Here is a 15,211-nt window from a genome sequence, read left to right as displayed (position 1 = left end):
ACATGTATAAGCATACTTTTATATATTTAGTAACATTATTACTTTGGGCTATTCACAAAATAGGAGTGTAAAGTTACTCAGAAGTGTAGACCCCTGAAACAGGGGCCACATTTACGAGTTTAAATTACTACTGCCAAGAAGGAGCAGTACTAAGTTGAGGTCATGGCCAACCATTGATCCTTCAACATCCTCCCATGGAATACAATGCAAGTAGGGACTTAAAATAAAAATCCACAAGCAATAATGTTAAAATAAATTAAATGATTTAAAATACTTAAAAATTTAAATAAATATAACTTATTATTGAAATATAGAAAAGAAAACATATTTATTATTTCCTTATAAAATATTTTTAAACATTTGTTGATGTAAAAATTCATGTAACATTAAATTTTAATAGACTATAATAAAACTACTTTTAATTAATTCTATGCAACATTTTTAATAATTATTAATGTATCATAACATTTAAAAAATTTTACTTTAGTTTAGTTTAGTTTTACTTTAGTTGCTAATTTATTTTCCAATTTAAACTTCTAGCAAAATATTTTAATTCAATGCAATGTATTTAAATTAACAATTGTATTCAAAATGAATAGTGCTGTAGCATTTTTGTATTTAGTTCAACATTCAAAATAAATATATAAAACGAATTTACAATAATGTTTAACATATAAATAGTCTTACTATTTCCATGTTCCATTAACATTTTTAATTCTCCCTATACTATACTATAAAGAGATCTCTACCCCAACTGCAGAGTCTTCCTACAGTAAAGTACAGAAAAAAGTAAAAAAGTTTATTTAACTTGAACTATATAGTAAAAATGATTTTCGATTAAATAATAATGTAAATTGGTTTGATGTATTTATTTTAAATGTAGAAAAAATAAACATTTTTTTATGGAGTTTTATTTTAAGTCCCTACCTCCATTATTTTGTATGGAAGGGTTTTGCAGTACCTGTTGTTGGCCATGTGTGGTGCTGGACCTACTCCAGCTCTGACCTGGAGTAATGTACTACTATTTCAGGTCCCTTTTTGACTTCAGAAGTGCAGTTTTTGAATAGCAATGGACTTACTGCTTTGTGGGTGAGTGCACATCCTTACCTCACCCTCCTCCCCAGGGGCGCCTGGCAACTACAGAGAGTGGTGGGGCACAAACACGGGTAGGGGTGGGTGCATGCACATGTGCAGGTGTACATACAATAAATACAATTAAAAATAACTTACCTGCAAATTTGCTGACGGACATGTACTCCTCGCTCTGGGTTTCTTCTATCCAAGCTCCAGGGGGGCCCCATCAGACTCCACTAATCCAATCCTGGCGCTGCTCTCATACTGTTAACCAGCATGAGAGCAGTGCCAGAATTGGAGGGGGTGGCCTCTCTCGGCGCTCCCGAGGGCACTGGAGTCCTGTGCTTTCTCTCAACCCAGCTGTATAAGTCAGCTGGGTTAAGAGATTTTAAGTATGCATGTCTGGCTGGCCATCGCAAGACAGCCGGCCAAAGAGACATGTGCACTTTAAACAAGTGCACAGGCAGCCCATCACTCTGCTACTGGCACTCAGCTGGCCAAGCCTTGTCTTGACACTCAGTTTGGGAAGGGTGATGAAAAAACAAATGGTAATAAATTAACTTTATTACCATTTTATTTTTCATCTCTGACCAGCGTCTGGCGGCATTTTTGTGAGTGGGGTGACACTCCTCCGCTCTAATGGAGGAGCTGCTCATGCCCCTCCTTAAACCCTTCCTTATTTCTGCCCTAACCTCTCCCCTTTAGATGTAAGTATTGCTCATTTTCCAGCCACTCCACTACATTTAATAAGGGGTATGGAAACTCCTCAGTCAGGGAGGAGATCTCCCCACAGAAATAGATAGGAGAGGTGGAGGCTCAACCTCCAAATGTAAATTTGTAAGTAGCATTTTGTAGTACCAATAAACTTACTACAAAATAGAGTCTGTGAATAGGGAACAGTGTTGTCACTACTGTGTTTCGAGCACATTTTGCAGGGACAGTAGAAAGGAAGCTAGGAGGTGAGGGTTTCGGCTTATAACACTGGCAAATTAAAAACGAGACACACCTCAGGAAGCTCACGATAAGCGCTGCTACGTACGAGCTGCAGGGTGCTAGTGTGAGAATTGTTGAGTCAATAAAATGAGTTGTTATTACATGAAAAGCGTCAGTGATTTTAAAAGTGATTGACAGCCGAGCAAGGCTTGATCCTTGCCTGTAGCAAAGGACTGGGCTTAGCGGTTGTTCCACGTGGGCTGACAAGCTAAAATAGATCATAGGCAGGTATGCAAGGCACTACTTTTGCACTCCCTACTATAGTTTTACGGGAGGGGAAAGGGGCAATGTGGCACATGGAGGTGGGGAAAATAAAATAGTTTTTTTTTTTAAACTTACCTTACGCACCACACTGCTCCGATCTGTGCTGCTCCTCTCTTCTGTTCAACTGCATGCACAGGCTCCCAGCCTGCCCTGCATCCAATCCTAATGCTGCTTTCATGCTGCTCAGAGCAGCATGAAAGCAGCATTAGGATTGGATGGACCGCCCAGCCACGGTGTTCCGAGGCAGACTGAAAGTCTCTGCCTGCTGTCTCCAAACCAGCAACGTGTTGCTGGGCTGAAGAGAGCCCAGTGCACATGTATGTTTGGCTGGCTCGAGACGGCTGGCCAAACATGCATCCCACTCTGTGCTCGTCACAGCCCTTGGCCCGCCCCTTTTACAAGAAAATGATAATAAACACAGCTGCTTCTGACCGGGGGGGTGACCCTCCTCCACCATAGCTGATTTTCAGTGTATGTGTCTCACTGAAGAATTGCAGGAAGTCAGAATTCCTTTTTTCTGGCTAATGGATGTAAGTGCCTGTCATCGCTAGTGAGCTGGCCCTCTAACTCTTAAACGCTCAAGTCAGAGAAAGGCAGTGATATTAACATAAAAGTAGGCTAGTCTCCTACTTTCTCTAATGTTGTTCATGGAAGACAGTTTGACATTGATACATATATTGAGTCACAATGAATTAACTTGATAAGCATATTTTATTATCACATTGTACTCTAGGTTGAGAAGTAATTCTACTCTAAATATTGTCCTTTCGTAAAGCGACAGAAAAGGAGACATTTGCCTAATGGCTGAGTAACACAATGTTTAAGCTGAAAACTAGGTTCTAATCCCAGCTTCCCTACTTGACCAAAATGTGTGATCGTATGAAAATAAGTTTACTTTATTATAACTCTTTTTAACTGGGTGTCAAATCTGAGATCACCTTGCAGAAATTCATTTCAGGCTGTGTGCTATATGAAAACTTCATCTATGTATTGTTAGATTGACAAAAATGTTATTGAACATACATTTGCCATACATACAGTAAACATGACAAACTGATAGTTCTTTTTTTTTTTTAAACGTGTTTTATTGTTTTACACGAACAGAAGCAATGCAAGTGATAAAGTGACAGCTGCCAAATATATAAAGTGGCAGGGCGGCAATAACAGAATAATAAAAAAGGGCACTTACCTTATTTAGTTGCCATGACGCCCTCTTGGTTCCGGTGTCTTTTGTCTTTGAAGGTCCTGACCCAGGAAACTGCACTAACCAATCCTGGTGCTGCTCTTATGCTGTTACACAACATAAGAGAAGAGTCAGGATTGGAGGAAGGGGGCTCTCTCAGCACTCTTAAGAGCACTGGAGGCCTGTGCTTTCTTTAACCCAGCTGTTTTAAGAGAGCTAGATTAGAGAAGTTTAAAGTGTGCATGTCAGCCTGGCCGTCCAAAGTGGGCCGGCCAAAGGGACATGGGCACTTTAAACATAGTGCACAGCTCCCTGCTGCCACTCAGCAGCAATTTCCTCACCTGTCCTGACACTCAGTTCAGGACGCGTGCTGAAAAATAAAATGGTAATAAACAAACTTTATTACCATTTTATATTTCAGCTGCTCTGGGGTTGGGCAGCACTCCTCTGCTCTCACGGAGAAGCCACCACTGTTAAGTAACGAACATTTCACGGGTTTACTTACAGATTGCATAATGCACTCTCCACTCTTAATTTGTTTTAGCCAGTGCTTAATTTGTAATTAGAATCAAGCTGTGCCTAAAGCTCTCCTGTGCCGGTGTCTAAAGCTCTCCTCTGAAACACGCAGCTGCTGAAATTAAATGTGCAAGCCTCTTCAGTCCATTTACAGCCACTCCCTGCCCCTTCAGCTCACTCTTGCAGCTTTGGCCTTTTCCCCTTTATGACGCTTTTTCATTTTTCTCTTCCTCCTCATTTTCACATGTGCCTTTTGCTCGCAGTAAATGCTTGCGTCACGAAAAATATGCCGGCCTTCAAAAATATGTGCTGGTGCACCACACCAGAAACTAACGGCTCAAATTAAGCACTAGTGTTAGCCCATACACCCACCGCACCTTTAGGAACACTTTCCTCATGTTCCACTTTTTGCCTCTGTATTCCAAAAGTAACGGTCCTTCAAATGTACTTGTGTAATCTTTAAAATTGTCTTTATTTTCCAATAATGATAATTTCTTCAGGTTTTAATTTCTGTTCATAGTTTATTCCTTCCTTGCCCTGGCAACAATGCATTTTGGGCTACAAAATACTTGTTCAGGACGCCAGTATCATTTTACTGTCAATGCAGCGACATTGATGTACCAAAGTGAAACAATGACTTAAGAAATAACCCATTTCATTTTCACACCTCAAAGTCTTTCTATATTTTACACAATGTTTGCAGCATCATTTACAAGCCAAATCTTTGATTGTTCTGCATATACTTTGATTCTTACAGCGAAATGCATGGCTTGCTCAACTCTAGGACCGAAGCAACACAAACGAAAGGAGAGTACTGACAAACGTAAAAGAGATCGGGTGCATAGATGATTGAGAATTTCAATCAAGCATTTTATTTTTTGTTGTCCCAAAGCTGCAAAAATAACAAAATGAACATGGGACTTCCACTCCAGCTCCCCCCAGTCCCCTGCTCTCACCACGTCTTCAATAAGGCCAGCCAAATCATCACCCCCCAGCTCCGGACAATCATCAACAGCTCCTTTGAGACCGCCATTTTCCCGGAAATCTGGAAACACTCCGAAGTCAACGCTTTACTCAAAAGGCCCAAAGCCGACCCCGAAGACCTCAAAAACTAGCGACCTATCTCCCTACTCCCCTTCCCTGCGAAGGTCATAGAGAAGATAGTCAACAACCAACTTTCCCGCTTCCTGGAGGACAACAGCCTACTTGACGTCTCCCAGTCTGGATCCCGCAAAAACCACAGCACCGAGACCACTCTCATCGCCTGCACCAACGACATCAGGACCAGGCTAGACAAAGATGAAACCATTGCCCTCATCCTCCTCAATCTCTCTGCAGCCTTCGGCACCGTATGTCACCAAACCCTCCGCACACGCCTCTTCGACGTCGGAATTCGCCACAGAGCCCTGGAACGGCTCACCTCCTTCCTCTCCGAAAGAACACAGAGTTTGCCTCCCCCTGTTCCGGTCAAAGGCCACCAAAACCATCTGCGGAGTCCCCCAGGGATCCTCACTCAGCCCCACCCTCTTCAATATCTATATGGTTCAGCTCACCAACATCGTCCGATCCCACGGCCTCAACATCATTTCCTACGCTGACGACACCCAGCTCATCCTCTCCCTCACTAGGAACCCCGCAACCACCAAGAACAACCTCCACACCAAACTCCTTGCTAATGGACTCTTCACTATCCATGACCCAGCAAGTCAACGCCATCTTGTCCTCATGCTTCAACACCCTCCTGATGCTCCGCAAGACCTTCAGATGGATTCCCGTAGAAACCAGAAGAACGGTCACCCACGCCCTCGTTAGCAGCAGACTGGACTACGGCAATGCCCCCTACGCGGGAACAATGGCCAAGCTCCAGAAAAAACTCCAGCGCATCCAGAACGCCTCAGCACGTCTTATCCTCAACCTCCCTCTCCATGAACACATCTCTGCCCACCTCAAGGACCTCCACTGGCTACCCATCGACAAAAGGATCATCTTCAAAATCCTAATCCATGCTCACAAAGCTCTCCATGACACCGGACCGGCCTACCTCAACTATAGAGTCAACTTCCACATCCCGACACGCCAGCTCCGCTTCGCCAACCTCGCCCTCGCAACAGTCCCTCGGATTCACCGTACCACAACCGGCAGCAGATCCTTCTCTTACCTCGCAGCCAAAATCTGGAACTCACTCCCCACCAATCTAGGTGTGGCATTAGAATGTCGGGTAGAGAATGCGCGTGGCGGTGTAGTGACGGGATAGATGGAATGTGGGTGGCGGTTGGTGAGCAAGGTGAGGTCGGGCGAGCGGCTGTGATCGCGGTTGCTTCCGCTTATGTACCTTTATCCGATTAAAGAATTTATCTTGGAAAATACCCCGTGTTTCCTTCACATTGGCGACGAGCGGGAAGAAGTTCCTGAAGCGTTTCCTTGGAGCGGCAGCAATTGTATGGTTCTTCTTTGAGGATTTCGTAGCGACGCTTCTTGTGATCGCGGTTGCTGCCGCTTATGTACCTTTATCCGATTAAAGAATTTATCTTGGAAATCATCCCTGCGTTTCCTTCACATTGGCGACGGGCGGGAAGAAGTTCCTGAAGAGGTTTCCTTGGAGCGGCAGCAATCGTCTGGTTCTTTGAGGATTTCGTAGCGACGCTTCTTGTGATCGCGGTTGCTGCCGCTTATGTACCTTTGTCCGATTAAAGAATTTATCTTGGAATCGTCCCCGCGTTTCCTTCACATTGGCAACGAGCGGGAAGAAGTTCCTGAAGAGGTTTCCTTGGAGCGGCAGTAATCGTCTGGTTCTTCTTTGAGGATTTCGTAGCGACGCTTCTCCGTTGCTCCTGCTGTGCAAATGAATTTCAATCTCTCTGCTATTTTACGAGATTGTCTAAACGTCTAGTACGTAAACTTGATGCCGCACGATAGTGGCATTTTCGGCGGCCATTTTGGAAGTATTTTTAATCTCTTTGCTATTTTATGAGATTGTTGAACATCTAGTGCGTAACCCTGATGACGCACGATAGTGGCATTTTCGGCGGCCATTTTGGAAGTATTTTTAATCTCTTTGCTATTTTATGAGATTGTTGAACATCTAGTGCGTAACCCTGATGATGCACGATAGTGGTATTTTCGGTGGCCATTTTGGAAGTATTTTTTTTTCCAGTTAATGCTGACAAAATTAGCAGCTACTGCATCAATTTGTGCAAAGTGTACATTATTGGCAGTAGTATTTCTAGACTGTTCATGTTCTTACTGCTTTCTTTCATTATTCATTAACCGCAATATAATGTCAAGCATCCAACCTCCACCATTTTTTCTTGCGAAGCCTGGTGAGCCTCCTATCCAATGGAAATTATGGATTAACTTATTTGAAGCCTATGTGGATGTTTTAGAAGATCAAGAATGCACACCTGACAGACATTTGGCCTTGTTGAAACATAGATTAGGTGCGGTTGGCTTAAGAGAATTTAAGAATTTACCTCCAATAGACAATGTTGGAAATGTGGATGTTTATCAACTTACAAAGAAAAAACTTCATGAACGATATGGCAGGAAGATTAATGTAGTTCTGGAACGCTACAATTTTTACTTGAGAACACAGCATGATGATGAGACTATAGATCAATTTGTTGCTGCTCTCAGAGGTTTAGCAGTTACTTGTAATTTTTAACAAATATCTTATGACCAGGTTTTGCGAGATCAAATCCTAATGAAAACTAAATCTCGTAAAATTCAGGAGAAATTATGGTCATGTAGCAGTGAATTGACGTTGAAAGGAGCCATAGAGGTAGCACGTACGATGGAAGTATCTGAAAAATGCATCCGAACTGTGAGGAAAAATACTTCTGACTTGGACCCTGAGGCTACTGCTGTCAGTGCTGTGACGAAAGAATCTAAAGGGATGGAAAAAGAAAATGAATGGAGAAAGAACAATACGAAAAATTGTTACAGATGTGGGGCTGGGGATCGTCTTGCTAATTACCAAAAATGTCCTGCACTTAATAAGATTTGTAATTTGTGTAAAAAGATTGGCCATTTTGGCAAAGTATGTAAAAGCAGTATGAATGTAAAGGGTGTGAGTTATGTTGCAGCTCAAGAGGATTCTGATTCCACCAATTTTCAGAATTTAGTCTTAAGTGTGTCATCGGAAGATGATAATATTTTACCACTGCAATCCTCTGGGTTACCGACTTGCAAATTGAGCATTGATGGTATTGAAGTTACTGCAATGGTGGACTCGTGTGCATGGTTCACCATCATGTGTGTGAGTATGTTTGAGGAATTGTGGCCGGGCAGAAACCTATTACCCACAGATGTCAACCCTGGAAGTTATACTGGTCATAGAATTTCTATGGTTGGATATACAAATGTATGAGTTTGGGGGTAAATGGTGTAAGGGAAGGTTGTATGTTGCTGCGAAAGGTCATATGATCTTAGGATGGCCGCATATTAAGGAACTGGGAATCAAAATTGATTCTACGAAAATGTCTCCAGTGTATGGTGTAATGGATTATGATTTCCAAGGTGCTCTGCAATATGATGAGCAGGATGAGTGCTATCCTACAGTTTTTTCAAAGTCTTTGGGCAAATTGAAGAATTTCAAACACAGGATCATATTAAGAGAAAATGCTAGTCCAGTGAGGCACAAATTACAGAATGTTCCGGTGCATTATAGATCTAAACTTAAAGATCTGCTGAAGGACTTATGTCAAAAGAATATAATTGAACCAATCGAAAGCTCGGACTGGATTTCTCTGGTTGTTTTATTTCTTAAGAGCACTGGGGAGCTAAGATTATGTGTTGATTTGAGATCTCTGAATGATGCTATTTGGGTGGATACTTTTCCCTTACCAAATTTGCAGGAATTGGTGTCATCTGTATGTCAGGCTACTGTTTTTTCTACCATTGATCTATCTAGTGCTTACCACCAAATTGAATTAGATGAGGGTTCAAAACATTTTACAGCATTTATAACTTCAGAGGGTGCTTTTCAATACAGAAGGATGCCTTTCGGCCTGGCAAGCACGTCTGCTGTTTTCCAAAGAGAAATGAACAACATTTTTAGCAAAGTGCAAAATGCTAAGGTTTTTCCGGACGATATTTTGATATATGGGCGTGATAGATCGGAACATGATAGTGTGTTGATGGAAGTTTTGAAGTTACTAAATGAAAATGGATTGACTGTTCGGAAAGATAAGTGCAAATTTGATCAAATGCAAGTGGAGTATTTAGGCCACATTATTTCTCGTGAGGGGATTCGTCCCAAAGTGAGTCATGTGAAGGCTATTGTTGATGCACCTGAGCCGAAATGCAAAGAACAACTAATGTCGTTTTTGGGTCTTACTGAATTTTATTCGCGATTTATAGAAAACTACGCGACTAAAGTGGAGATCTTGAGAAGATTATTAAAGAAGAATGTTCCGTTTATTGGGGGGCAGGAACAAGCGGAATGTTTTGATTCTATCAAACATGAAATTGTTCAAGCTCCGTGCCTTAAACCTTTTGATACAGATTGTGTGATTGCAGTAGATGCTAGTAATTATGGGATTGGTGCGGTGTTATCACAAAGTAATAGACACGAGAAATGGATTGTAGCCTATGCTTCACGTACATTGACGCAATCTGAGAGAAATTATTCTGTAATTGAAAAGGAATTGTTAGCAGCTTCATGGGCTGTTGAAAGGTTTTGAATGTATGTGTGGGGTAAGAAATTTAAACTATGTACTGATCATAAACCCTTGGTCAATATTTTACAACCGGGGGGTGGAAAGAGCTTATCACCAAGATTAGCGAGGCTAGCTTCTAAGTTGCAGATGTATTTTTTTTTAATAATGTATGTTCCGGGTAGAAACAACAAAATTGCTGATGGATTATCCCATTTGCCTATTGATCACGAATGTGTTGATGTTGAATGTGATGTTGCATACACATATGAGGATGTTTTGTCAGGTTTGGAATCGTATGATGCATCTGATTAAACTGTGTTATCTGAATGCAAATGGGAAGAAGAAATGATGAATGATAAAGTTTTGCAAATGGTGAGAAAATATATTATCGATTATATTATCGATGGTTGGCCTTGTGAGCGATTTTTCCGTGGTGAGAATGTATCTTTATGGAAACTAAAAGATGAATTGAGCTTAGAAGGCGATGTAATTTTAAGGGGGCACAGAACAATTCCTCCGAAGGGCGTGTGTGAGATTATTGTAAGTAGGGTCATGGTTGAATGTCAAGGAACAAAAGACAGGTGAAGGAATTTTTCTGGTGGCCGGGTGTGGATGCGATGGTTGACAGATATGTGAGAAATTGTTCTATTTGTGCTCGGAGTGACAAGAGTGCAAAACCATGTTCTGCTCCCTTGTTACCAGTTGAGTTACCTGATAGACCTTGGCGGAAAGTAGGTATTGACTTTATGGGGCCGTTTTCTACATTACCTATGAAAGAGGCATATGCTATTGTTTTGGTTGACTATTTTTCGAAATGGCCGGAAGTTGAATTTGTGAGCAAAGATTACTACTGAAAGTGTGATTGAATATTTGGAAAATATATTTGCTAGGGAGGGTGTTCCTGAAGCACTTGTGTCGGATAATGGTGTACAGTTTACATCTAGGAGAATGACTGCATTTCTGGAAAGGAAAGGTATTAAACACATCAGAGTAGCTCTATATAATCCTTCTTCTAATGGCCAAGTTGAAAGATTTAATAGAGTGGTTAAGGAGACTATACAATTGGCTTGTAAATCAGGTATTCCTTGGAAACTGGCTATAAGAGAGATGCTCACGTCTTATAGGACGTCACCACATTCTGTGACTGGAAAGATACCTTTCCAGTTATTGAGAGGAAGGAAGCCATCCACCGGGTTGGTTCCATGGTGGTTAATGGAAAGGAATCGGGTGAAATTTGGTGTATTCTGTGATAAGGTGATGAAGGACAACGTATTAGAGTATCAATTGCGTACTAAATTGCGCCATGATACCAGGTCTAGTTTGGATGATTTGGTTGTTGGGCAAAGAGTCCGTGTCAGAATACCTGGAATTATGGAGAAAGGTAAACCTCAGTGGTCCGAGGCTAGAAAAATTGTTAAGATTTTGAGAAATGCAGTGAAATTGGATGATGGGAAAGTGTGGAATGTAAGACGCATATCGATTTGTAGAGAGGGTGTTAAACATGGTAATGAAAGTTTAGATGAGTGTAGTGGGTATCTGTTTGGGTAATGAATGCGCCTCCTCTGTTAAGGCATTGAGTTCTCGTGAGACGCATGTGAATGTGGAGGAAGTTGCTCGTCGTGGTGCGAGAGATAGAAGAGCCCCGATATATCTAAATGACTATGTAACGGGTTGAGATAGGTCTATATGTATATTTTTTTTATTTGTTGTGAGTTATTATTGTTAAGATTTCATGCAGTTCAGTTTTTGTTTATGCATGTTTTATGTTCCTGTAATGCCATATTATACAATGTTCTTGTGTTATTTTTTTTTTTTTGGGGGGGAAGGTGTGTGGTATTAGAATGTCGAGTAGAGAATGCGCGTGGCGGTGTGGTGATGGGATAGATGGAATGTGGGTGGCGGTTGGTGAGCAACGGGAGGTCGGACGAGCGGCTGTGATCGCGGTTGCTGCCGCTTATGTACCTTTATCCAATTAAAGAATTTATCTTGGAAATCGTCCCCGCGTTTCCTTCACACTAGGTAAGAGCCAAGACCTGGCTCTTCGAGCAGTAGCACCCTCACCCCCAGTGCCTTGAGACTCTTCCGGGTGAGTAGCGCACTCAACAAATAATTTGATTGATTGATTGATTTATTGTGACTTAATTAGGACACGGGATATGAAATATGCATTAGAGGAGAGAAACTGAGAAGGGAAACATTTTTCTGTGATATTTTTAAAGGTTTGTAATTTGAGTCAAAAGGAGCATTTATGGTATCTAAAACGATGTTGATTTCTGACTGATTTTTTTTGTCTCTGGAAGAAAGATTGCATCCTAAATGAGATTGGGCGCCAGCATGTGTGACTCTATTGAAATCCTGACCTGTTAGTTCACGTAGGATATTTCTTTATTATGCCAGCTTCCACGTATCCGCAAGGGAAACGAAGTATGTAAGTTGTAGAAACAGGCAGAACACCCCAGCAGGAGCAAGGTCATATCTGCTCAGCCTACAGACCCAACTCACTCACACAGCACACATTACACATTCACCAGTCACGACAATCTTCTCAGCTCACCCATCACCCCTCTAGCATGCTGAGTAGAATCATGCAGTATAGACAAGGCAACTGGCATTTTGCGATGTTGCGTCTTCTGCGTTTTCTGCATGGTTATGGATTTGTTGCATTTGTCATATCACCCATCATCTACTGCATAATCTGCAGAGTTCACCAAAAACCTGTGTTTCTAGCTCACACAAAAGTTCCTAAAAGCATGACAACATGTGCTGCTGTGCAGTGCGGATCCCTTTGCAAAGACTGACTGATTGATCATCATTCTCTTGTACTGTACCTGGATGTAAAAGTGATGTTAATAAGATGAAACCCTTTCCTATACTGTGTTAGCGTGTAAAAATTGCAAAATAATTAGGTAATACTTACAATAAATGTACAAAGTTCTGCCACATAATTGGGCTTTTCTTACCACATAATTTTGTCAAACTTGCCACAAAATGTGTTCCTCCCCTGCCGCATAATTCCAATGTCTCTGAATACAGGCTATGGCTATCACACATCAACTTAGTTTATGACGGCAACTCAAGGCGTAGATATGAGACACAACCAACTTGTTTGATGTGTAAATCTTGTGCCATGTATCTACTGCTCATGTAATGCGCTCCAATACATGTGTGTCGAGCTTGCGCTGTATAAAACTGCAAGAAAAAAAAACACGGAGGAAGAAAATGCTTCAGAGTGAGGTACAACCCGTTGCGTAAGTGCCAACGCTGCCGACTTTGGAGCTGGTGAGCCACGCCCTGGTATTTCCTTTTCTTCTGTTAGATAGAATCCTGTGGATTGGAATTCTTATGTTGCTGGAGGGATAGAATTACAGAGTTAAGAATGTTAAAGGCATTGATACTTTGCAGAGAACGGTACACGTGTGGGATATGCTACGTCCTAGATTATCTCTGCCGCTTTTATTAACCCCTGCGACTCCACTCCAGGCACATCCTCTCTTTGGTGTGGAGGCTGAGCTCAAGACGTGCACCCAGCTTTGTAAACTGCAGCTAGTTAAATGGGGTGACCTTTACGACAGCCAAACATTTATTCAGCAGAACGCGATTGCCCTCAATCACACATCTAGGCTCTTGGACTATTACTTGTTGCATAGGCTTAAAAAGTTAAAATGATAAGTGAGCAGCTAATATCCCTTATACATGGTGCTGTGCAGAAATCGATTACAGGGGGTCTTCCTTTGGCAGGATTGGCATTGGAAGTGGATCTTAAGCAACCTGTCACTGAAGAGATATGATTCTACTACTGCTGCGCGCAAACAGGGGAACTGCTCCAAGTAGTAGATTACGACTCCTACACTTCCGTTTTCTGCACCGCCTTTATCACACTCCATGGAAGTTGTACAAATGGAGAGTAAGAGAAAATCCTAATTGTGTGCTCTGCGGCTGCGACTTTATTCATTTGGCTTGGCATCGATTCAGCATTTCTAGCCACAGGTTACGCAAACTATGCAGGAAATGATTGCTCTACAGGCGCCACGTACCCCACTAGCTGCACTGCTGGGATGGGTCCAAAAGGATCCCAATGTTAATCGTAAGTTTGTTGCTCTGGCGCTGCTATTAGCTAAGAAGTTGGTGGCGCTGCACTGGGGTCAAGGTAGGGCCCCGACGAAGGATCAATGGATACAGGGACTGACATGTAACAGAATTGTCTCCTCTAGAAGTGGGCACAGCTGTAAGAGAATTGTGGCTTGTGGAGGAATGACATCACTGCTGAGTAATAACAAATATGATATTTGCTCAGCTCCACTAGAGCTGTTGCACCATGTTGAAACTGATATATTGTGCTATACTACTGTTTGCCATTAAAAAGTAATAAAAAAAATATTAAAGGACTTTGTATGTTTGTTAGTTGAGGAGCATCTCTGGCACCGACTGGGGGTATACATACAATAAACCTCATAGTAACATCTGACTTCAGTATCTGTTATCTCTGAGACAGTGGCGGCCGGCAGCTTGAGAAGGGAGGGGGGCGGGCAGGGCACACACACACACACTCATTCTTTCACACACAGACACGCATGCACGCACATCCATTAACAACACTCATACCATTCAAACATGAACGCACGCACCAAACTTTCATTTTAAAACATTACACACACTCATTCTTTCACACACGCACGCACATTCATTAACAACATTCATACCATTCAAACATGCACGCACGCACCAAACATTCAATTTGAAACATCACACACATACACACACACACACTTACCTTCGGCCTCCAGGTCTCAGGAGGGTTGGGACTGCTGCCTTCCCCAAGGTCAGCCAATGAGGGAAGGCAGCCGTTCCAGCCTTATCACAGAGTGGGATGGGGTCAGTGAGACTGCTGACCCCACCCCACTCTGTGACGAAGTGTCACTGATTGACACTCGCCCTGGGCACTTTAGGGATTAAACTGAAGCGCCCAGGGAGAGTGTCAATTGGTGACGCTTTCCTTGTCATCCAGGGGAGGGCCTCGAGGCACCTTTGCTGGGCTGAGGAGGTCACGCCCATAGGAGCTGTAATCTCCTCAGCCCAGCAAAGTTCAGCTCAGGCAGCCAGGAGTCTACGCAAATCGCACATGTCTGCTCCTGGATGCCTGACCTGACCATGAAGAGTGTCTGTCAGGCTGACCTTTGTTCAGCCTGACAGACACTCTTCATGGGGGGCAAAAGGTGGGGGGGCGTGGCCCCTCCGCCCTAAAGGAAGGGCCGCCACTGCTCTGAGAGTTACACTATTTTACACCAAGTTTGAGTATCGGCGTTAGCTCAACGATCTGTGATTACGAGCAAATCATTTAATCTCCCTCCCCATGCCTTTAGAAAAACAAACAAAAAAACTAAAACATTTAATGTGTCCCTTTGTAATGTAACTTGTGCTTATGTAAAGTGCTCGAATACCTTCGGTCGAACTCACGCTACACAAAAAAAGGAACAAAAACAAGCATTGGCAAAGGCAATGGGTCTTGTCCGCGCAAGAACTATTA

Source organism: Pleurodeles waltl, chromosome 6 (genome assembly GCF_031143425.1).
Source record: "Pleurodeles waltl isolate 20211129_DDA chromosome 6, aPleWal1.hap1.20221129, whole genome shotgun sequence".
Classification (NCBI taxonomy): Eukaryota; Metazoa; Chordata; class Amphibia; order Caudata; family Salamandridae; genus Pleurodeles; species Pleurodeles waltl.
This window is presented reverse-complemented; position numbering follows the sequence as displayed.